Source organism: Varroa destructor, unplaced genomic scaffold (genome assembly GCF_002443255.2).
Source record: "Varroa destructor unplaced genomic scaffold, Vdes_3.0 BEIS01000006.1, whole genome shotgun sequence".
NCBI classification, from domain to species: Eukaryota; Metazoa; Arthropoda; class Arachnida; order Mesostigmata; family Varroidae; genus Varroa; species Varroa destructor.
Window position 1 is genome coordinate 6,791,678 of NW_019211459.1, and position 24,240 is coordinate 6,815,917.

The 24,240-nt window shown below is 45.3% G+C and overlaps 1 protein-coding gene across 2 annotated transcripts in view; it reads right to left on the minus strand.

Annotated features, from left to right (window-relative positions):
- The window catches only part of LOC111252225 (uncharacterized), a 180,061-nt gene that overhangs the window by 118,680 nt on the left and 37,141 nt on the right, over positions 1 to 24,240 (minus strand). The gene's annotated exons all lie outside the window — the stretch shown is intronic.

Below are 24,240 nucleotides of genomic sequence, written 5' to 3' on the forward strand. Positions count from 1 at the left end.
AAAGGACAATATATTTCACTGTTTAAAAAAAAAGAGCTCCAATAGAAGCAGGGTTATCGCACGGCATGACTGAGCTTCCCGAGATCTTTGCTTAGCGAACTTAACAGTTAAAACGCGCTTAGCTCCCTATTAGTCGGCGACCCGCACCGTCTCTAGTAGAGTTCAGCGCGCTTCGGCACGTTCTACGAGAAGTGGAGGATACGAGCGAGACGGAGAGAGAGTGAGAGAGCGTACAATGTACCCCCTCTTGTTCCATATTTTCCACTGCCCAATGGTGCACCCCTTCGCCCGGCTCCATTTTCCTTAATTCCATTTCGTTGGGCGCCACCGTCAAGTAGCGAAAGGATCACCGAATCCGAGCGACTAAACTGCCCGAAATCGATATTTAACCTCAGATCGCCCCTGCATAATGGGGAGCCGCTGAAAGCCCTACACGTTGCTAGCTCAACGCAATCAACCGCTTCTAAAGGATCGAGTCGAAGTATTCAAGAAGAGTTCTGCAGAAAGTGCTATGGTACCGGTGAGGTTATTCAACTGCTAGTATTTATGTACGCTAAGTACGAGTTGCCGTTATCCAATTTTACACTTTGGCTACGAGTCCATTAGCAACTTGTTTGAAACTGCTTATCCACCATATTTGTCAGGTGTATCTGTCGTTCGTTTGAATTTTGCCGGGTCATGCCGTTAGCTGGTCTCTCTCGAGGACAAGTGAAAAAAAAGGCATGTAAAAAATCACGTTTCAACATGGCTCGCGTCTAAGCTGTAGGAACGACAGAACTGTGTTTGGAAATTATTCCCATGCTATTCAGGTCTTCTACTTCCAATGGCCGAACTATCATATCAGCAGGCCATCTTTTGATGTTTCTTCGAGATTTCCTGATCGTCCGATCGATTTGCATCGATCATCGACGCATCGATTGATCCACCCAAACGAAAGATATCGTTTAGAAATGAAAGCGGTCGCCACCGGCACTTTACCACTATCCGAGTTGCAATTTACCTTCATTTTTTAAGGTTTCCTGGTAATTTCCATGTGTGGTTTCTCCTTCACACTCTCCTTGCTGGAGAAAAGTTTTCCTGCAGAACGGAAAGGCAGGCAATAAACATACAGCCGCCATTGATTTGATTCAAACGAGTAACGAAACCGGCCTTCATGTGCACTTTTGATTTTTCTCTCACATCCTGCGCTCGTGCTGCTTCTTTGTGCGTCGTTTAACTGCTTCGAGGGTTTGCTTCCCTTAAACGTCAGGCCGCCCATCGTGGCCTAGGCTAACGCACTTTTGTGCTGCTGCTGCTACTGCGCTTCTTTAGCCTCCGTTTCTGTATTTGTCCGTCCAGCTCATCAGGCGACTGGCGGGCCGTAAACCTCTGCTTCAAAATCTGCCGCCGCCGCCGATCACGACGCCCGACGACACGGTGTTTCCGAAGCCTCCATGGAAACAGCGTTCGGCCCGTCGATAGACGTTCGGGACATGAGTGGTGTGTGGAAGGGCCTAACCGAGGTCGATCAAAACAGTACAGTGTAAGCATGATGCAAAAGCACGACAGCTACAAACAACAGCGGCGGCGATCTGTCCTTTTCCTGCTGAACTTGTCGTCAACGGGTCGTGAGGTTGCTCCCCCTACTGTCGCAGGCTCCTCCTACAAACTTTCCTCAGTCTCTTCTTTGACCCTTTTACTTTAGTTCTGCTTTTCGGTCGATGTTTTTCGAGTCGTAGCGGTATCAATGGCGATTCTCGATTTCTAGCGTCTTTACTTGCCACAGCTGCTGGCCGGACTTCTTCTCCAGCGCCACCTTCACCCCCCTACCCGATCTGCTGGACGACGCTTGCACGGTGTCGCGACGCCGGATTACGCTAGGCCGGCCAACAGAAGGCAGGCACCGTAGTAATAATGCAGTTTGCGTTGGTCGTTCTTGCCCCGATGACTGGGCTTTCGTTTTGCCCAATATGGCCTCACATTATACCCCCCACCCCCTACACTGTCGCCGTTCTTTTGAGTGCTGGTTCTCTTTGAACAATTTTCGACATTCGTGGATTGAATTTGCAGGCCAAGCAAGTATGGCCACTGGTCGACTAAATCTCTCGAATCGACGGCATCTACTGTTACTACCGTATGTTCCCTTCCTTTCACGATGTTTGTTGGAGGACGAAGACCGGTGATGCGGCCAGTACTGTTTGTCAAGACTGCTTCTGCGGTGTATTCAGCAGGACATCGGTCATGGCGATTCGTTTGCGAAAACGCCGTGTCAGGTTCAGTCCGTTCTCTCCAGGGGACCTCTGCTGAGGAGAAGCAACTCCGTCAAGCGGAAGTAAAGGCGGTCGGCTGCCCTAGCTTTCGGTCATCGGTCGGTCGTTGGCAATGCCAAGAACTACCATGGGCATGTACACGGAAAGCGAGCGATAGAAGAAAAAAAAATTACGAACCAGACGAAGTGACTAAATCGTTGTAGCGCTGGCTGTGTGCATCAGTGCTGGAAGCGTATGAATTCTCTCAATTCTTTCCTGCATAGCCACCACCATATCGCTGAACACGGCCATCTTCTCAATCCGTAAAAAGCCTCAGCTAAACGTACGGAGCAAAGACTCGTTTTTGACGATTCAGGGTGACGTCATTGTGATGCTGCAAGCAATAACACTATCCAAACGCACTGGCGGCCAAGCCCTTTGCTTCTAAGTAACGAAGCAGAAACAGATCTTATGGCCTCCTGCTTTGCTGACAGGGGAACCGTTGAAAGGAACAGCAGATCAGCAAATTGAACGCCGCCAAACGTAACCTTGGCTAATATTATAGTACTATCATTGGTCAATGGATACCGTATGTTCTTTGTTTGCGAGGATAGAACAAAAACGAAATCTCTGATTGCGATATGACATCGTTGACTTCAAACCCTCAGCACCATATTACTCTCTAACCTTATCTTTGTCCTGGTTTGAAATTGTTTTTTTTTCGCGCCTTTCCATCTTCTCAACTATATCACAGTACAACTTCTTTTGTATAGAGGTCTTCTTTTTTCTAGCTCGATAAACAACCAGCAATAGCAAGGGTGTATCAATGCCGATAACCCTTATAAACTGGGTTTTTCTTCTCTGATTTTGTCCCAAAACGTCACGACACCCCCACCCCTCTTTCCCGAGTAACACCTCTCATTCTTTCCCCAATCGAGTTCACTCTTCAGAGAGGGCTGTACCACGGAGGTACACTTAATTTTATCTTACGCTTCCCGTAGCAGCAGCGGCAGTAGTAGTAGTAGCAGTAGAGATTTACGAGATGCTTCACCGTCGCCAACCTCATTACACGCCACCATACCTCCTCCACCATACGGCCCTGTCTGAGCCTTCTTATATTGGAAACTAGACAGTTAGTGTGGGCAGGGCAAGTCGATTCGATCAGCAGAGTTGTACGGCCTATGAATCGTCTACCATCGCTTGTCGATTCCTGTCGTCTTGGCCTGCAGTGAGCGCCTTACCTATACCAACAAGGTCGAGGAGTTCAATGATAGTTGAGTTGGTAGAAAACCCGACTCAATGTGTCCGACTGAAGTTTGGCCTTTCTTATCTCCTAGCGTATCAGGGAAAGCAATAGCGCTATATATATAATCTCACATGATCAGCAGCGAACCACAGTTCGTTCTATTGTAAAAGAATAAGTTTACGAACCGTTCATATGTGGAACTTAAAGATGGGGAATATATGCATATGTTTAACCGTATTCTAGAGAGAAACATCGATTGCCTCTAATTCGATTTCAATCTACGAGGTCACTAAAAACCACTTTTTGGCAGAGTTTGACTTTCGTTGTTATTTAATGTGTTATTCTTTAAGATCGTTACCTTTATCATATTCCTTAAGATTCCTATGTTTAAGGATTGACGACGTACCTGTAAAAAGAAAGATCCTATTTTATTGTCATGATAATTTAGTTATCTTTATAATATGGTTCTGTAAAGCAACAGTTGAATAGCCATAACGCCATCTTACGTCGTTTGCAAAATTTTAGTGGATACCGTTTTGTTGTGTATGGAACAGAGATGAAGCATGGTCATCTCAAAGCACATAAACTGCTATTTTATAATACACCTGTTTAGCTTAGCGGTAGGCAAGGATTGAGCTAAAGCCAGAAAAAAGAGTGTTTATAATTAGACAACAATGACGTATAGTGATCTGAAAATCTACTTTTTCCCTCGTACAGACATTACTGTCTATATATCCTCCATTCAGTCGTTCGGACAGATGTATTAGCTAACCGTCCTGCAATGTTTTCTTTCTCGTTCCTTAAAGGCCAGCCGTCTTGCCTTTACTTACAGTCTCATCATCAGGAAACAACCATCATACATGCACACATACAGACTGCTATTGTGTATGCATGTGTATATTTCATGTAACACATGTATATATCATACACAAAGCAAAGAAATAGGGAGAATGAGGTAAGGGGCGCTGGGGATCATTAGTATGAGCAGGAGTCGAATGACAAGATTTGAGGCATTTGTTTTAGGATGCTGTCGGTTTGGCTGGGTCGCCTCCTCCTTGCACAAGATCTGCTGGGGCCTGTGGCTAGGGGGCGGTGGCTGCCAAAAGGAATGAGACTGGCAGGCGCGATTCCCGCCTTTCCTGATTTCCACTGCTAAAATCGGGTTCCTGTGTGCCAAAGTCATAGTGCTATTACTACCACAGGGGCTCTGTCCTCAACAGCATCGTCAGCAACCCATTCGGGTGGCGCCACATGGTGGCTCCATAAATAAAGCTATCCCACTCCGGTTCTCGATCGGCCGGCCGGCCGGCAGGCCGGCCGTGGGCAGGACCCACTTTTCCGGACCCTGTCTAGACGACTAATGCTGAAGATCACTCAGCTCACAATACCAAGTATGTTGGTCTGTCTATCGACTGAGTTAGTATGCAGCGCTACTTGCTTTCCTTACGCTCACCGGTCGACGAAATCCAATGCCGCAAACGCCATTCAAGCCAAAAGATACGGCCACGACAGCGCAGGGCTGGTAGCTGAAAACACACCGTGCACAAATGCTATCGAATCCCTTCGCTCGAAAAAAATACCGCACCAAGTGAGACTAAGATCGCTTATAGATAGATATTGCGACATGCAGTAATCCGCTAGTGGGTGATCGTGTAGGATGGCAGGAGGGAAGAAGCGTGAAATTACCTTATTTTTTCACAATTTTGCCAACATGTTCAAAATCCCGGCATCCAGCCGGTATAATATGAGACAACCCGGACCGACTATGCATTACTCAATGCGTACGCACCTTTATTATATAAGGACACGCATATGTAGATGATGGCCTACGGAAGGCTAGATCTAATCTAATCTGGTCCGTGTTACAATATAGAGAAAATGATAATTATAGTATCTACTATATTTTGATAGTAAAGCGCTATGCGCATGCACGTTTTTGTGTGATGATTTCGTAGTAATAAAGTCAAACCTCTGGATACCATACGCAAAAACAAACACTTATAAAGACGAAAAGCGTGCAGCCCTTATGACTGTTACCTTGTTAAAAAGGTTTTAGGCAACGTGCCTATGGTAGGCAAGTAAAGAGATCAAGCACGCTTGCTTAAAACAAATGTAGAGATAACTCTTGCATCATTGATCGCTACTGGCGGGTAGCTTTTGTTTTTAAGCGCTTTACTTTTTAAGAGGAACTTAATTACTCCATTTGATTGATGATTCATTAGTTGCATCTTTAAGAGCGTCAGGGTACGCGTAGCCATTTTAATCTTGTTTGTTGATCTATGCCCAGTGTTTGCTTTATATATATATATATATATATATATATATATATATATATAGATTATGAAGTAGGACTTGTTGTATGCTAGATTGCATAATCGACTTTTCAATGCGTTTCGCCGAGTCTCGGTGTAGCTTTGGGCGAAACAACTAGCTTGGTTAGAGTACAGAACTTTTAGCTGAGCATTAACAACAACAACAACAACAAAAATTAACAATATGTCGAAAACGACGATCGTGTTCCATTAGCATTATGCTGCTGTTATATTAACATCGTATGCTAAAAAATAGGCAGTACAATAAAAACCGGTCATACACATATGGACCTCTAAGATCGGGAACGGGACCACGTATTTACATGCGAGCTACATCAAATTATTCGAAGTATCGCATAGTCACAGTTTTCCGCCCGTTGCTCACTATTCTACTCGAACGTCTCGTAGTGGCGCAGGCTCTACCGACTACAACAACTGCACCTGAATCCTTCTTAAAGCGACTTGTCCTCGTGTCTCGTTTCGTTTCCATTTCGTCGACATTGCCATGTGACGCTGTCGCTGGCTGGGTTGCCTATGGTAACTTGGTTAGACTTTATACTGGTTTGGTGCGGACAATGGTGCCAGTGACCAGAAACGGCAAACCGCCGACACGGTTCGACGCTGCGGCTCGCAGGATATCGGTGACATATTTAGACGCCGCTCCCGTGTCGTAAATCTCAAAACGTTACTCGGCGTACCCTCTCAGCTATAATTTTCACCTATCTTAGTAGCTTTTCTGTCTGTTTCTCTCGTTCTTTCGGTATAAGCTCTATGTCTCTAGGTCGCTCTGCGTGCGTCGTTGCCAACTGTGATTGTTAATACTGCTATCGCTATCGCTGGTCGAGAACGCGAACAGACGTAGTTGTTTGCGGGGATCCTGATGGCCATTTAGCACCGAATGATCCTGCCCAATGCTGCTGCTGCTGCTGACGATTGCTATGGCGAAAAGTGCAAGCATTAACGTAGTCCCTAATGATGACCGCAGTAATAATCAAGATCACAGTTGCCAGATACATAAACACGATCTACCTTGCATATGAGTGTAACTGAAACAATCGAATCTGTGACAACACTGATCAAGGCTGGTCATGCCATATAGAACTGCGATTTTCTAGTAGGTCACACAACAGCTACAGATGAATTGCGACCGCCGGTAAATCCTTGGGAAACCTGAGGGATAGACGTCTTAATTAGCAGCCATGGCTAACAGTATGAATAGGATATGTAAAAAGAAATATTGAGCCGAAAACTCATGTACAGGCTGTCACTCTAACCGTGGCGGCGGCAACAGTAGTAGCAGCGACTCTCGTACCATGACTAAGAGCACACAGTAAATACGTGACGGGAGCGTAAGTCACACACAGCCATATCATACCGAACCACAGCACCCCCTAAAGTTGCTTGGGATGTCGCTACAACTGCACTTGTGACAGCTACGAAACACTAGACGAATGAACGTTTTTAGGGTAAACCGAAACGTGTATGGTATGATCAAGTCAAATATCTAAAACAATGTATTTACTTTTAATAACTTAAGTGACAATACTTTCCTCTACTGCGAAATGCGTTCGTTCAGTCCTTAAATAAGACCATATCTAGACCATCCACCTGTTTCGTTCCGTACTGGTCTCAGCGAAATCAGGCCATAGAAAAAGGTCAACTAAGACAATGGGATGTTGCCGTGCAGGCTTCCAGATTTGGTGATGCCGGTCTTCCCTCATTAAATAAATCAATGTTTGTTTTGGCGATTACGTAAATAGGACTGAATATCAAGCCGACGAGACCTCCTTTGCTACGGATCCATCTTCCATCCACGGCTCGAGACCTTCCTTCAGCTCTCCAGTGGTATTGTTCACTTGATAGGCCTAACGGCTACGTCAGTTAGGCCGTTGGTCAAACAAACTCGACGACCAGCATTCGGTACTCGCTACGATTGTCGATCTATTCGTCTCTGAGTTGAGCTATGCTAGACGCAATCTGGTATACGGGTAAAATTTCGATTCATTTGGCTTCCCGATACAATGTACTGCGAGAAAAACGAATTTTTGTCTCGGCACATTTCCTCTGCAATGACTCTAGTAGTGACGATTGTCGATCTCAATCTCGATTCTACTATAAACTAGCTCTGAATAATAGCGGCTGGTTATGGTATTATAAAGTACTGAATTAGAGTGTACTCTATTTGGGCGTTCTGTACTCGTCATGTTCGTTCCGTTAGAAAAATATCCACGTTTGCTTCATTGGTAGACAACGAAGATTAGCTTGAGAATTCCCACGTTCCTGAGTAAATCCGATCACTTCGCAAAAATCCATTGTATAAAACAGTATCTTGGCCTAAGATTACGTCTATTTTGCCTAGAAGCAGGCTTGACTGCGTTCCGTTTCTTGTCCTAATTGCGTTATACGCAGTTACATACGATCAAAAAGGTAGTGAAAATCTATCGACTTTGTACTTGAACACGCAAGTTACGTAAGTTAGCAACTGTGATGCAATCTATAACACTAATGGAATTATAAGCGTGGATATAAAAACAATTCATCTGTTGTCAGGAAATAGCGACTACAATAGCGGCAATAGCGTACGCAAATGATAACTATAATAGAAAGAAGCAAAGCTTATTTTATTGCTTCCATCCATCTTTAAAGCTGTGCCGTTCGAAACATTGAAACAATAGCGACGTCGTATTGGTCCAACACTACTTGCCTGCTCCATCCTTACTTCTTCGTAAACTTTCTGATCACTGCAATTTACAGCCACCAAGAAAAACGCGCTTACGTTCTACATTTCAGAACTTCACGTTCTCAGCCGGCCCCCTAACTCCTAGTTGAAGAACAGCCAATGTCGACAAGCATCTGCAAGTCGAGCAAGCGGATATCCAAGCATTATCGAAGCCTAGACTTGAGATCTAAATTCTAACGACTTCAAAAAACGTTGTTATGGTTCTCGTTGTAAAAGTGACAATTTTTCCCATCATCTCACTTTGCTAACATGCAATTGTCGTAGAATCACGTCTGTCCACCTTTTATGCTACATACTCACAACATTACATATATATAAAACAAGATCAATGATGATCATTCGTGCATATGGCCTCTTAATTGTAACATTAAAAGGTTTAAAAAGCTAAAACTTCACGGCGTAGTTGCTTAGCCTGCGATAGAATCAGTGTGCCAGGCCACCGAGCGAGGGCACCAAGAGGCAGAGGCCTGCATAGTATTTATCACTGTTTCTTTCCATATGTCCTTTACAGATTTATACAAGCGTCCGTTCGAACATGACGCGATCCGGAAATCGTGAAACAGGTCACTACGCAATACTTTGTGCGCTTCTGTTCCTTCCCGCCATTTGTATTTCATCGCCCTCGCGCTGAGAAATTCGCTGTGTATTTCGGTCAACTTCAGCTTCTATCTGCTGGGACACTCAGAGAAATCATCTCAGTTGCCGATAATTTAAAATGAGATTCAGATTATCGATGAACAGCAGGATGTCGGCAAAAGCGTAAACTAGGCGGTTTGTTGGCCTACGATAGAGGGCCAAAGCACACTTCACGAGGAAGGCATTCACTCTGTTAAGTAGTTCAGGATTCACTATTGTAAGGCTCTTTGAAACTATCTTCATTCCGTAAGTCACTACCGATACCATTTTGAAATCGAATAGGCAAAGCGCTGTCATGAGGGAAAGCCGACTTGAGGTCCAGATCGCACAGAACGTGGTCAACGTTTTTCTGCTGCTTGTGTGACGTCCAAGGTAAAGCTGTGACTATTACAGGAGATAAGTAGCTCGAGCTACGGGAGTTTGTTAAAATACCGAAGGAAAGATAGATAGTTGCGATCCTGCCTTTTCTTTGAATTCCACAGCTTTCGTCTTACCCAGGTTAATCGTTAAGCCCTGTGCCGTTACCCTTTACTTTTTATTTATTTATATTTATCTAGCCAGAGCCTGCTGCACCTGGAGTCTATTCTAAGTTACTAAGTCATTCGGCTTCGACCAGGTTCCTTCGGCTCCTTATTATGCTAAAAAGCCTTTCAAGTAATATTGCAAACCAAAAAAAGGCTCACATTATTATCTTGGGCCAGGCTAGTCGTGTAAGAAAGCATAAACGGTTTCATCACTCCGCTGTCAATCCTTACATTGTTCCTTTGCAGGATAGCAGTTTACAGGACAAGTTCATTTCACGGTACACTCACGTAAGCCAAGATATGCAGGACGGTATCTCTAGCGCAGTAATCTTTTGCATGAACAGGCTGCGCGCTGTCGTCAATTTCTTATATACGACTACAGAAAATAATGCACTAGTCAAGGGATAATACCATTTGTGAAGGACACATTTGCCAAGCGATTGATCAATGCGATCGAGCTTATTGGACATACCGCTATCTTAGGCATTTGTATGGCTATCGCTTAGCCACTGCTGGTTACTGAATCTCCAACATCTTCAAGTATTTTTCTTGTTTTGTCACATAGGTTATTAGGCCCGTTGTTTTGAGCGTCGCGGGCAGAGCGTAAGCTGCGAGGCTCAAAACCTCTGCTAGAAATCTGAAAGTGTTCTGGGCTTTTCGGGCATGGTGACATAAACATCATCGAATCACGGTCTCTGTTCTCTGGGGGAAAGCCGGTCAGACGGATGACAGCATGGTGTCGACAAGGTTCTATGCGTAACCTTTTTGTGTTGATGGCATGAGATACAGGAATGACTTCTCGTATTCGGATCAGGATATTTTTCATATCCAGACGAGGAGATAGTAGTTCGTTTCTAACGACTCGCGATATTCCGATTGAATTCACGAGATATATAGCAATTGGTATACGTACTCGAAAACATCGGCCGTCTTCCAACAAGTTCCATGTTTGAGAAAAGCGAACTTTATCTCGGGTAATGTCCGTCGCAATCATATCAATAGACATTATTCTAGCATATCCCTCAAACGTCGGTGCTAAACTTGGTTTGATTATCTAGCAACTACAGGCTGCAAACGCGCGTCAGGGCGCTGATGTATCATTTGAGTCGAGTCAGTCTAGGTGACTGCTAAAGTCACTATGGTTACGGGAGAGGTCGAAAAAAACGACAATACTTCCAGATTAGTAAACTTCTCTATTAGCACGTGTGTTAACTTTGGTTCGCCGGGGTGGACCAAAGTCACAATCAAAATACGTGGGTGATGCATTATGCTAACGTTATCTTCAGCTGAATTTATCGAGGGGCTATCTATCTTGTGACTAGAAAAAACATAGACGCCTTCACTGAGACATCCTGGGCCATTATTTTTTTAAGCTGGCCAGTTTGCGGCGTAGAAGCCGGAAAGATTAAGTATATAAGTGGGTCAGTTTTCCGTCAGCACGAGGATTTCCACAATCATGATTCACTTAGGCAATTCTCAACTTCTTGCTGAAATCCGGTCCTGCCGAGTGCTTCGAGGTTGATCCTGGTGTGCTTGCAGTGGCGTTCGCGAAAGTCGCCGCATCGTAAGGGTACAAGCGACCATCGCTGCGAAGACATAACACATAACATTCTCGATTTCTCCTGCTCGCGTTATAATAAGGTAGCTGTTCGGGCTCCTTAACATTGAGGTAGATGCCATGTGTATCTGACGATTTCGAGATGTGACCCGATGTCGTTGCTTACTGGTCCCCGTAAAGCTGATTTGGCTATTGGACCACGACAGCGTCGGTAGTCTGTTGGGCTACTGGGGTCATGTTTCGGTGTCCCTTGAACCATTATCGATTCTGATCTGCTACTCTTCTTCTGGATTCTTATCTGTTTGGTCTTCCTGATTTTCACATTCCTTGCGATCCTGAAGGCTATTTTTTCTTATTACCTCGTCTTGGCAGTTATATCGGCCGTTGTTGACAATTAGTCGTTAGGTGACGGACGAACGCACAATAGAAACCGTGGCTTTCTCGTTTGCTTCTTTTTTGCGTGAATATCATTCGTCGTTTTGCGGTCCTGACCCAATAGATACGTATATCCCAGACCTCGGTCACGATTTTCGCTGGTTTTTCTATTCTCAACACGAACTTATTTTGTTTGAATTCCATACGTTGGGGGTATCCTGTCTGCGTGAATACTGCTGCCGAGCCGCCAGCGGTATCCATGCATTAGACCCATTCGGCCTCCACATTTTCGGTATTCATTTTTGGGCCTACGCGGACGGTAACTGAGGCCTTTTCGGGCAGATGCTATTTGTTTAAAATCGGGTAAATGGACTCGATTATGCTGTGATCAGTCGAAAGTGCTTTTTCCTTCGGTGGACGGGAAACAGATACGTTGGGCGAAAGTCCACTTCTATTTCCAACAAAACAAAACCAAAGCTGTCATACAATGAAGCATAGACAATGAGTAATTAAAGAAAAGCCATAAAGCTCTCGTATAGAACACCCTCCGTCCTGCATATACCGCGTATGGCCAGAGGTATAAAAATTGATTGTGCACGTCCTGGTCTTTAAACTACAGGAAATGATTTTTACAAACGTCAAATAAATATTCCTCTTGTATACCTAAAATTGGATATGTTAAAAACTAAGTGAAGAGACGCTCATCAGCTGGTAGGTCTTTCATCGTAGGTCAACGAAAAGCAGACGGATTAGAAGAACCGGCAACAACTGAAGTGCTACATTTCGCACGCTTACAGAGGCTACGTCACAAAGTACGAATGGAAGCCCTCCTGATCTGTCTTTGGTCTGATGTCATTCTGTGATCAGCACTTATTCTTATGGGAGATTCGTGCGTGCTGTTGCTGCTGACAAGATCCGTTCTGTTGACAAAACTCCTTTGAACTGAGGGGCTTCCATATTTCGAGGTATTGCTCAATGACGCCCCCGCAATAGCTTGTTCGTTGAGAATAGCGGTCTAACAGAACCGCCAGCGGCAACAAATATCCCAGAGACATTTGCTTACAGTGTGGCATGTCCCAATCAGGAAATAAACCGAGCTCTCTTACCGGATGACTGAATCATTCGTACATATCATCCTTCGTCGGCTTCTCCGTTGAGATGGCTTATCTCTTAGCTCTTTTGGGGCTTCCCTTAAATAAGCACACGGTTTGTCGCCGTATTCTATTCATATTGTACCCTCTGGCCCACCCGCGGAAGCGCTGCGAAACACGTAGGTATCGCTATTGGCCAGAATCTCGAAGCTTTTCGAGATCCTGAAGGTTAACTTGGTTTATCACCGCTACCGCACGCACCTCTGTAGTGTGTTGAATGGGTTTTTGTTCCGACCGGCTGGAGGAACACAACAAATTCAGATCTGCGAGGCAGGCGGGCTTCAGTTGGATGGGCTGCCGCTGTCACCCTAGTCGATGCATTATACATGAACGACCTAGGCTAGGTGTACTCGTTGGCAGGAGCAATTCGGTCGATCTGCTCCCAGTTTTATGCTCGGTTTCAAACTGCAGCTTCTGCATAGTATAGAATATCCGCACTGATCTTCCCAGAAATGAATATGATGTAACGCGACTCACCATAGGTTTCTGTGTCTGAAAACAAAGCACGTTGGCGGCTTAACTCCGCCGCCGGAGCCTTAGAGGAAACAGGTTAATGGCGGGAACTATCGATTAATAATGTAGACATTTTTGTGAACAGAAGTGGTAACACTCTCGATGACCACTACGGCCGAAAGGCAGCGATATGCTACAGCAGGACAGGAATTAATTATTGAATTCGCGTCCGGTGATGGACTCTCAGCAATGCAGGTCATCATTGTCGATAGTGTTCAGAATGCACTCAGAGTCCTACAAGAAGATTCAGACATACCCAACAAATAGTTTGTTCCATGCCTTTCATTTTTACCTGTATTAGTAGTTATGGCCTCAAATCGGCAAGTTCGTCTATGCGCTGCTCCCATGGATTAAGTTACTTATCTGCTCAACTGTGTTACTTATGGCGTCCTAAATAGAAGAAAAAAAGAACAACTAACATGTAGGTACTTGTATGTAATACTTAGTTACCCAGTTGTCGATAGATGGCACAGTAGGAAATGAACGTTGATTTACATCTAATCTTAGTGGTCCGATGTAGATCTGGGCAATATAATGCAGTAAAGTTTGCAACACTTTTCCAAATGTTTGTTCTCGCGGAGACCTGTCAGTCAACTTTCTCATTCTTTTCGATTATTTGAGTGAGGCCATGCGTTATTTGGACACCTTGCAAACTCTGTTGCTGAGAAAGGACGTTTTAAGCGCCGGACAATGCCGGCCAGTAGACGCCGCCACAGCGTCACAATTTTGCGCGCCTGGTGAAAAGGGCTGCATGCAGATGATGGTATACGATGCTTGCCCTGTATTGACGACAGTATCGATCATAGTAGACATATTTCTCAGCAAGACCATCGTTGTTTAGCGCCTTTGCTCAACCTCTCCGTGCTGTTTCCTAAATTCCCAGAGCACTCCGCCGGCAAGTAGTTCGCTCGTTGGAGCTCGCACCCTGCTCGTCCTCCCCCGACCCCCTTCGTTCTGCTACCTCGTCACCGTGACCCCTCGTGTGCATGTCGCCTCGGGTTGTGGAAAAAGAGAGAGAGAGAGAGAAAGATGAGGAAAGAGAGACCGTTGATCGCTGAGGCGTATTCCTGCTATAAGAAGGCCAGATAGGGCTCTGGAGAGCGTTAGTAAAAGCGACTATATAGACGTTGCAGGGGAATTAGCAGACCGGAGGTAGAATGTACGAGCGAGTCTGGGCTGCAGCAACATCGACGCTTAGCTGAGACCGAAGGATAGTCGCTGAGCTTTGACTTGAGGAGGTTGAGAGGGAAGAAGCGAAAATGCGAGACAGAGAGGCATTAGGGGTTGTTGCCACCTCGGCTTTCTCGGCGGGAAGATCTTGGGGGTGCGGCGGTGGCGTTAGCGGCGGCCTGGAGCACTGCTAGCAGCGGCAGCGCCTGCAAAGCTGGGGGGGAGTACGAGGAGGCACAGCTTGTAATAAAGTCATCCGGAAGGGAGGCGAACAATGTTAAATGGTGTGGAATAAGCTGCGCGGCGGCGATACACGAAGCAAGTTGGCTGCTCACTGCTATTGGGGAGGCAGGCAGGTTTGTAGGCAGAGAGTAACGAAACAGCAGCGGACCGCTCGCGAACAAACCCGCTTTTCCAAATGCAGCGACGGTAGCGGCAACGAGAAAAACCCTACTTCTCTAGCGGCTTGTGAAACAGCCTAGCTTTGAAGCGAGCCACTACCGTTGACGACCGCGGCGGCAGCGGCCGCAGCAACGCCGTCTGTCCAAATCGAAAGAAATACTGATGAGAGATGCTGCTCGTTGCCTAGCCCAGTTGAGTAAAGTTGGACCGCGTTAGTTGTTTCGCCCTTCCAGCCATTACCAACGTCGTAGCCGCGCGTGCCGCACGTCCGAGAATGTTATCGTAAGCCGGGCCGCCTCGTGCGCTTACTGTCGACGAAAAGGAACGAAGTTCCTGTGCCAGGCGGGGAAAAGGCAGTCGACAAACCCCTTTTCGTTACTTTCCTTTCACAAAACGCGGGATTGACAGAAGAGTGCGAGAGAATCAGAGAGGGATGGGAGAGTGACGTGCGATGAACAACTATGCATGTTTGCAAAATGCATGCACCGAGCTTCTGATGCTGCTTACTTGTTCATTCTTACAGCTTTTTGAATTTAGCTGGTTGGTCCCGTAATTCCTGCAGCTTCCTCCCGTCGAGCGATTCGGTGACCTGGCAGACTGGATAGTTTTAAGGGATGATGACGTCGGCTGGTTCCCTATATCTTCCCTATATCCTCATGTTTTGGCTGTATTTGGCTGTCGTCGCTTGTACCGCTGCTGTTCGTACCGTTACCATTGCGTCAAACGATTTGATCTAGTTACTGTGGCCCATGGACCGCGTCACATAATTCGACCGCAATCAGCCTATTCAGCGCAGTCGGTAGAAAAATGCTTGCCAATAGCGACAATCGAGCACATTAGAGCTGATCTACTTTTTGCTACAATAGGAACACATTAGCTAGGATAGTACAATGTGTTGCAAGCCTATAAGAACGAAGTCGAATAAGCGACGTGCCAACTGTATGTTCAACGTGGTCGTTTCAAACTAGCACTGCTAGCAGCGAGATGAACGTCGTTAACAACATCAAAAATGTTGTCAAACGTGTTACCATAACGAAGACCGTGTCAGCTATTTCCTTTAAGCTTTCTTTCATTACAAAAGGTTATGACATGGCAATGAATAGAGCTGGCTGGACGTGCGTCATTAATGATCGACTGGAAGAAGATATATAAAGCATAATAACACACCACGAATCTATATAGATAAACTGTTATATACTAGATATGTTGCATTGGGTAACAACAAAACGAGATATTTATGGGCCGGTCACACATTACGGTCCTATCTACCATAAGAGACTAGCAAAAGTGTTGATGTCCGGATTTCATCTGAAATCTTGTTGAGGACATGTGAACGTACCACCGGTATATAAGGATTTGCTGAGCGAGAAAGTAGCGAATTTTAGATTTGCTTTTGTTTCCCTTTGTTTACTCGGCCTGTCTTCGTTGCCCCAGTTACTTAAGCGGTAGTGGGTCGGCGAATAGAATACAGCAGCATGTCGTGTGCGGGTTGCGACGGTGCAAGAGAAAGTGTCGGGAGAGACGCGAAAAACTGGGCCTTTGGGATGGCCAAAACCAGCATCTCAGTATGTTGCCGATCAGCGGTGACATGGAGGTGTAGAAGCCCACATTTCACAGGATATACAACCGTGCTTCGGGACATAAGCTGAACGCTGGGCGACCGGCATCACTGGCAGATCGTCTCCAGCGTCTTACTGCTTTTGCCACTAAGCGAGAGCCAATATAGAGAGTCGAGGCGAGTGTACAAGGACCATTTATCAAACTTTGCTTGACGTGGACGACTACACCTCACTTGCACGGCGGTTAGAAAGAAGGCTCCACTACTTCCACAGAACTTCGATTGGCTGGTCGGTAGGTCGGGCTCCCTCAACCCCAAGAATGGCACAGGCCAATAGAAACGCTGCCACCGAAGACACGAGCAGGCACAGTAGTTGAGCTTGCCAACGATCTTGGATTGCCTGTGATGAGCGTGAAGAAACCGAACTCCCAATTTATTTATCAATATATAACCGTAAAAAATCGCTGCGGCATCGAAATCCGCTCATAATATTGCATTAAAGCTCTGTGCTTATATAAGACAAAGCTATGATTCCTACCGAATACTACCCGGGTAAAAGGGAAAATATGTCATAAATAAGCAAGTGAGAGGTAATTGCCATTATCTCTTTTTATGAGCTTGAGGTCTGCAATACGCTAATTGGTCTAGATATACGAATATAGTCAATTGTTCCCAGAAAGTGCAGGAGATATATGGCTGGACCACAGAATGGTTTTTGGTAACGCACAATACTTACCGACAATGTGTAGCCAGCAGCTGACAGGTGAACATCTTAAAATAGCTCACCAAGGTGTCTGTGCTGTATTTCAAAATCATCCAGACATCGCCTGTGGGTCTGCAGTAGCGCTTAACGATAACGGTAGGTGCATAAATGACTCATTTAGGTATCATATCCAAATATAAATATTAACAAAGAAATATAATTTCTGCCAGAAATGAGCTATACTAAATAAAAGAGAAAATACCATTTAACCGGTTCGCCAAAGCTGAATTCTTTATTTCCTTGTATTTGCTATTAGGACATGCAAGAAATGGTAATCTTGGCCGGCTTTTATAGGTTGGTATATCTCTTTCCGAGAGAGTCGAGACCATCAACTAACTTTATTGACGCGCGCAACACCTATCTTGCTCCTGATCATCACTCGTTCGAGCGCTTAGTAGATTCCTGCAGGCAGGCAAGCAGGACTCCGAGCATGTATGTACTTTGACAGTTCCGCACCGTTGTCCCATCTCCGGCAGATCGGGAGTCAAGAGACATGCTCGCGCGGGGGGTTGGGGAGGAACATGACAAGTGCATTAACAGCACTTGGCATCGAAAGCGTCGGCAGCCATTGCCTTGCACCATAACCAGTTCCATCGCTAAGCACGGTTACCCTTCGTGCCATTGAAGAGTCGAACGAAGAGCAAGAAACCTTCTGCTTTCAAGAAAACACTGCGTGCTGTGTCCATCACATTCAGAGGCTTGATTTTTCCTTAGGTGTTCGTCACAGAGTACAAACATATAAGAGGCAGGGGCTCATCGTTAAGCGCGAACAGGCAAACAGCGTTCGTCTATGAACGCGACACGCTCCACGGGAAGATTTCCTGCCAACCGTTTCTCCAACTTCCAGTGAGCAATCACCGCCCTTGTAATCCTTAGTGTTCGAGTGATCCATTCTCCCTCGCAACCGTCCTGCCAGTCTTTAGTTCCCGCTTGCTTAAGTGTAGTATATCTGTGACGACTGAAGTTTCAAAGGGAAGAACAAGGCCGCTAATGCCATGTTACCGCAGTGAACATTACCACAAGAACTAGGTATGACCTGAATAATACATTACCGCCTTCGGTCTCAATTGCGTAAGGTCGAGGTCGAGCATTATTAACGAATGGGAAATCCCACTTTCCCGGTACTTGACTACAATCATATATATATTAAGTGTGTGGAGGAATCATCGAGTCTATACTGAGAGAGCTATTCATAGGATTTACAAATCCATTAGTTATATCAGGCGCTTGTATTGTTTGTTAGTCAGTTATTCGAGCAGTTGGCCTGGACATTTGGCAGCTGTAGGGAACAGTATTCACCGATTGTTACCTTTTTTTTCACAGGCGACCGGCATGATCGTAATTCCACAGAAAAATTCAGAGCTGTGCAATTTAAGGCAAATCCAATGATCTTATTCAACAAGGAAACGATCCCAATGGCTAAATAATCAATGGTATTTTGCAGTAAAAGTAGCGAGAACATGCATACATTTTGAAGAAAAGCTTCCCTTAAAAATTATTGTATAATATATATAGTATCAATTAGGACAATATTATTTTTATGAAATCGTCTGTATATTATTGTCAATCGACAACCATAATAGCATAAAAATAGCCAATTTCTACCGCAGTAATCATCATTTCCGTGTTGTATAATACAGACACCAAATACAAAACAGCCATGCTCAAAAAAAGTGAGTACATGGTCGCATGGATTCTCTGCAGCTTCCTGTTATAACGCAGTTGGCACTGAAAGTCTTGTCGTTGCTGAACGTTGTCAATATTTGACAAAATGCACCCGCAGAGACCAGCGGGGCGCTGGGAAGGCCATGTAAGGAACGAGAAAGACATCGCGCATTTTGAATCAAACGCTTTTCACTGACAAAGACAATGGAACGAGACATCAAACGAGGCGCTAGCCGAAAGTACTGCCTCGCTCCTGTAAGCACGCACGTGCCTGTCTTAAACGCATGGGGCACTAACCGCGCCTACCTCTGATCAAAGGCACAATCGAATTCGATGGAACGGGGGAAGATGGGGCATTGGACACAACGCTTTTAGAATTTATGTCGCCCGATCATCTTGAGTTGCTCAGAGCTGCATCGCGTGTACAGCTGCGTGTCTGGTACACTAGCGTCACAAAAGTCACTGGAGTAATCGACTAGAAGGGCTTGCTGCGCCCGTTATAGCAGCAAGCATACTCACCGATGAGACTCCTTTGTTCGGAATAAATTATCACAGAGCGGGTTTGCTTTATATACGCGACCCGGAGCAGGTATTACGTACTGGTCAAGCGGGTACGCTTGCACAGCGACCTTGAAGCGACAAATACAGTTCCAGTCCATATATAGTAGTCGATTTCATATATCTGTATATAACTGCCTCTCCGAGGGAAACCACCGTTTGAACTTCAGCTGCTTGCATGTTATTTTTTACTAGATATATCTAAATATTGTCAAATACTCTACTACCTATTTATAGTATTGTTTTAGAGGTATTATGGGCTGGCGTCTCATTCATTTATCTAACAATCACTTCTTTGGCTGCAATGGGATTCGCCCAGTTCTATATGTTCTCCATTACTGTTAAAGGCACCAGCTAATCAGCTAATTCAGCTTACAACCAATAGGGACCTTGGTCGTTTCGCGGTCCGAGTCTGCTGTTGTAAGCGATACACGACAAATCGCCAGTGGTCACTAGACGAACCTTTTCCTCTGGCGGACAATTCCGTTAAATAGGTCTCCTTTCTTTAACGCCTCATAACTCACTCCTTTCATGTGGGGAACCTACGATTGGGTTACAATAGCGTGCTGTTCGAAGCTAAAACCCCCCACACTCAATATGAAGGCACCTATCACGGAAAACATTGGCGACAACAGACTACGCATTCGTTTAAGTCTAGCTGAGAGTCTCGTATTCGGCTTCTCCGACCCCCTTTTAACTAGGCTTTCAGCAGAATAGCCGTTCTCATGCCGTAACCCGTTCTATACGCAGTCCATCCTCATTAAAGATGTGCACATTTGTAATTTTGTTAACTGCCATAAAGTATATAATAAGGATCACCCTAAAAGATATTTCGTGCCGCAAGTTTATAACATGGGAAATAAATAAAAACTTTACAACCAAGTTTTTTCTTCTGTGTTAAACTGACAGCTCAATCTTAGTTCGGACGAACGGCGCTTCTAGATGCTACTGAAGCAAACTGGAAACACATTGCCTAAACAATTCTAAACTCACCAATTGCTCTGTTTGTCCTAATGACGGAATGGTGTTTTAGCACCTGATTTCATCGCTTACGTAACCCGGCACTTCTGATCAACAAAAACGATGCCCACCCCTGTCAATTTTTCGTTACTTCTATCTTTGATTCAATGCATTCCCTCTACCTTCTTATACTGCGATATGGTCCAATACCGAGCAAGCAACCCATTCTCTTCGGCAATGTTACTTTCTCACATCTGCCCCATCGAATTCCCTCAATCCCGTGGCCGATGGCGTCCGAAGGATGCTAAGCGACAGCCCCTAGGGAACAATCCCAGTAGTGCGAAAACTCGGAACCTGTGCGTTCGCCCTGCCGGAGGGCAATCTCCTTTCAGTCGAAACAGTGGTTGTCATTCGAGACTCATTCGATCCGTTATTTATCCCCTCCCTTTCCCCGACCCCGAAACTCTTCGGCGTGTCTGCCACTATTCTCTGCCGTGTTGCTTTTCCCTCCGAGACATGACAGCCTTTTCCCCCTTCGCTCTCTTAACTTTTCTCTTTCAACCCAGTTTTCCCACCCAGCTCCCGAGCAGCTTGAGGAGAGGCAGGCGACATAGGTCCACCAAATAAATATCATTATATATGGTTTGCACGTGTTACACCACGCAGTGCCTTCGTCCTACATAGTGATTTGAGCAAGCGCGTCCAGGCTGAGTTCGCAATGAAGGCCGATGGCGCAATACGCAGAACTTCTACCGGTGCTTTTGCTGCGAGCATTGCCTCGGTCCTTTTGGTTTTTACTTGTTTCTTGTTAGATGGTGACACCCGCAATAGTCTTTTGCTGTTTTCTGTTTGCGTTTTTTTTTTTATTATTTTCAGTAATTGTCGTCAGGATCGTTAGGCTTTAGTTATGTCGCTTACTTCTTTGGATTGCGCTCGGCAACGCTCTCTTCGAAACGGCCAGTAGAATCCGCTGTTGAAATTCTGCAAGCATAATTTGAATAAACAACATAGCTCGTTTATTGGCCTCTATTTTTTTTACCTTGTTTTATTAATGGGCTCACCGCATTTTGGACTGAATTTAACGAACGGAAGGGAAATATAGGGGGAACCCGTCAACCTAACCTCTCTCAGACCTCTCGCTCGAAATAAACGTGAGAGTATAATCATACACAGCGGCAAAGATCGCATGTTGCAATTCAGGATGAGTATGATCACCTTGGTTAACGTTAGACCGTGAGGAAAGACGTGTTTTATGGTGACCTTTTCCAGATCGAATGGCAGATGTAGAAATAAACAGAAGCTCAGGAGATGCTCCTTTGAAGTGGGAGAGAAAAAAGAGCAGATGTTTTTGGGACGGCAGGTTATCGAAGCGAAATCAGTCAGTCAGCTATATGAAAACAAGTTCGAAACAAAGTTTGCGTTCAGTTTTACAATTACCTCCAAACTGTATTTACAGTTAAGACAGATACATGACAATCAAAGGAAAGCAACTTCTACACTTACAAATATAATTGAACGGTATTTCTCTATGAAAGAAAAAGAAGGACCAACGGTCGCAAAATGAATCAAGTTAGGCTCGCTCGAGTCAAAGTAAAAAGGGACAATGATTAGTTAGAAAAGATCTGTCGAACGTCAACAGGAACATTATCAATGGGGTATTTATTTATATTGAAGCTAGAAGGCCGAAATAGGCAGCAGCATATTGGCAATGAAAGGCTGCGTACTGCTGGTTACGATTACATTGGGATGATGTTAGTATCTCCATTGTAAGCAACATGGGAGGCAACAATGGGCTCTGTCGTTTCAGCTACAGCATTGGGGTAACGTGGAAAGATGCGCTGTCTCTCTCTGCTTCAGCTGTTCAATGTACATTTACTTAAGCGAGGAATTGCGTGGCGATAAATGACTGACTGATATCCTTTCTGGGTGGTATGATGTTTTCTTATGAGCAACTATTACGCCACGATGGCCATGAAACGGAGAGCATTAAGTATTTGGCAAAAGGTCTCATTTATGAAGTACGGGTAGTGCAAGGAGGGGGGGGATCAGTATTCTAACGACTTCCTTCCGGGAATCGCTCAGGAGCGAAGTGATTGCAATAAGGACGGAGCAGATCTTCGCTCCTTTTACCTCAGCCGAATGGCGGTTGTTGCTCCCTCCCTTTTATGGGTAAAACCGACCCCTTGCCCCCACCATCGCCGGCCGGTGCTTCTTTATCATGAGCTTTTGAGCAAGGAGACTACTTACACGGGTGCTCAACAGTTCATCCAATTCCTGCTTCCTTCCCATAGGCAATTTATCGATGATGATGTACTCGAAGGAATACAGACGTTCGACAGTTCAATGATCGCACTGATTGCTGTTCTGAGAGCGCATTTTTCCTTTTTTTTTGACGCTAGAATCGATTCCAGATACACTTCTTTAGTATCTGTGCATTTATTTTTGTTAATAATGCGTGTGTCCATGCACAAACATGCGTGTGTCCGTTACTGCGATCGTAAATAATTGTATAGAACTTTCGAAAGCGTGCATAGGAAATCTGCAGTTATACTTTTCCCTGTAGTAGCTACACCCAGCGGCGTTCGCGGTCGCGCGTTTTAACCGCATTAGGGGTTGTCTTCTCCGATATTCGTTCGACTGTCAACTGAATAATAAAATAAAAAAGATAAGAAAATTATTATTTTATTTACACAACGAACGCTGTAACAACCAATTTCAGCCAAAGATCCACCACCGTAATAGCCTATAGTTCGTTCGGGTAAATATAGCTGTCTCGTTAGAGACATGACCTGTGGCATAAGAACGAATATCTGGTGGACGCTGACCGACAATAAGTGGCCGTTGGGATAAAGAGGGGTGTATAGGGGTTGTGGGGGATACCTTACCAACAATGAAGAGTCTAAACAGTTGCCCGGCGTTCAGGGGTTAAGGACATACTAAAGGAAAAGTATTACCAGACGGCGGACCAGTGGAAGGAAGTTTGGCCGCAGTGCCCGGCACCGATTTAGCGGGTTTGGACTGGGGGAAGCCAGGGAGGTAGGAACAGGTATCCCCTTTGATGGTGTTGGTAGGGGAGGAGGCGTGCTGGACGCGAGTGTTTTGGTAAGAAGGACTCCTTTGGGGCTGCTTTAGTTTCGCGGCGGGTTTCTTTCAGTGGGCAGTGAGCGCCCAGCGACAAGGAGCTCTCTATAAGATTTATGTGGTCATTTACGCTCTCTGTAGCTGAAAGACAGTGACCGGGAGCACTGGGACAACGGTGGCTTCAACGCTTTGCTCGGCGACTGGCTGTCTGTCTCCTTGCTTGCGACAGTGGTCAGCTGCGACGCCAGCGGCAAGCTGACCAGATTGAGCTAGCGCCTTATCACTCTGTCACTACATTACTTATATTACAGGGCTGTATAGAATACTGCCGATGTTGGGCCGCCAACGCTGCCTGTCGGCTGTGGGTAAGAGCTATGCCAGCACACAGCAGATGGTATAGTGCTGACCGCTCCCTGAAAGAGGTCGTGGCGTCAGAAAGATGAGAGAGAACGAAAAAAACACTGAATCGTTGTTGCGAGATCGTGCGAGCCATCAGGCGAAAACGAGCTGAACACCAAGTGATTGAGCTGATCACTAGCCCTTGTCAGATGCCTATATATAAAGAAAAGAATCCTATGAGTTTGTATTGGAAATAATTAAATAATGTGCTGGGGTATTAATATTTATATTAGATTTGCTTCAAACAGTTTAAATCAGGGCCTGTCTATAATTAACCGTATGCACATTATCCTGCCGCCATATATTGAGTGGGAAGATGCAGCCGTTACAACACGCTTGCCATAATTGATAGGTTGACCGACACAGCCTTAATCACCGAATACTCTTATGCACTTGATCGT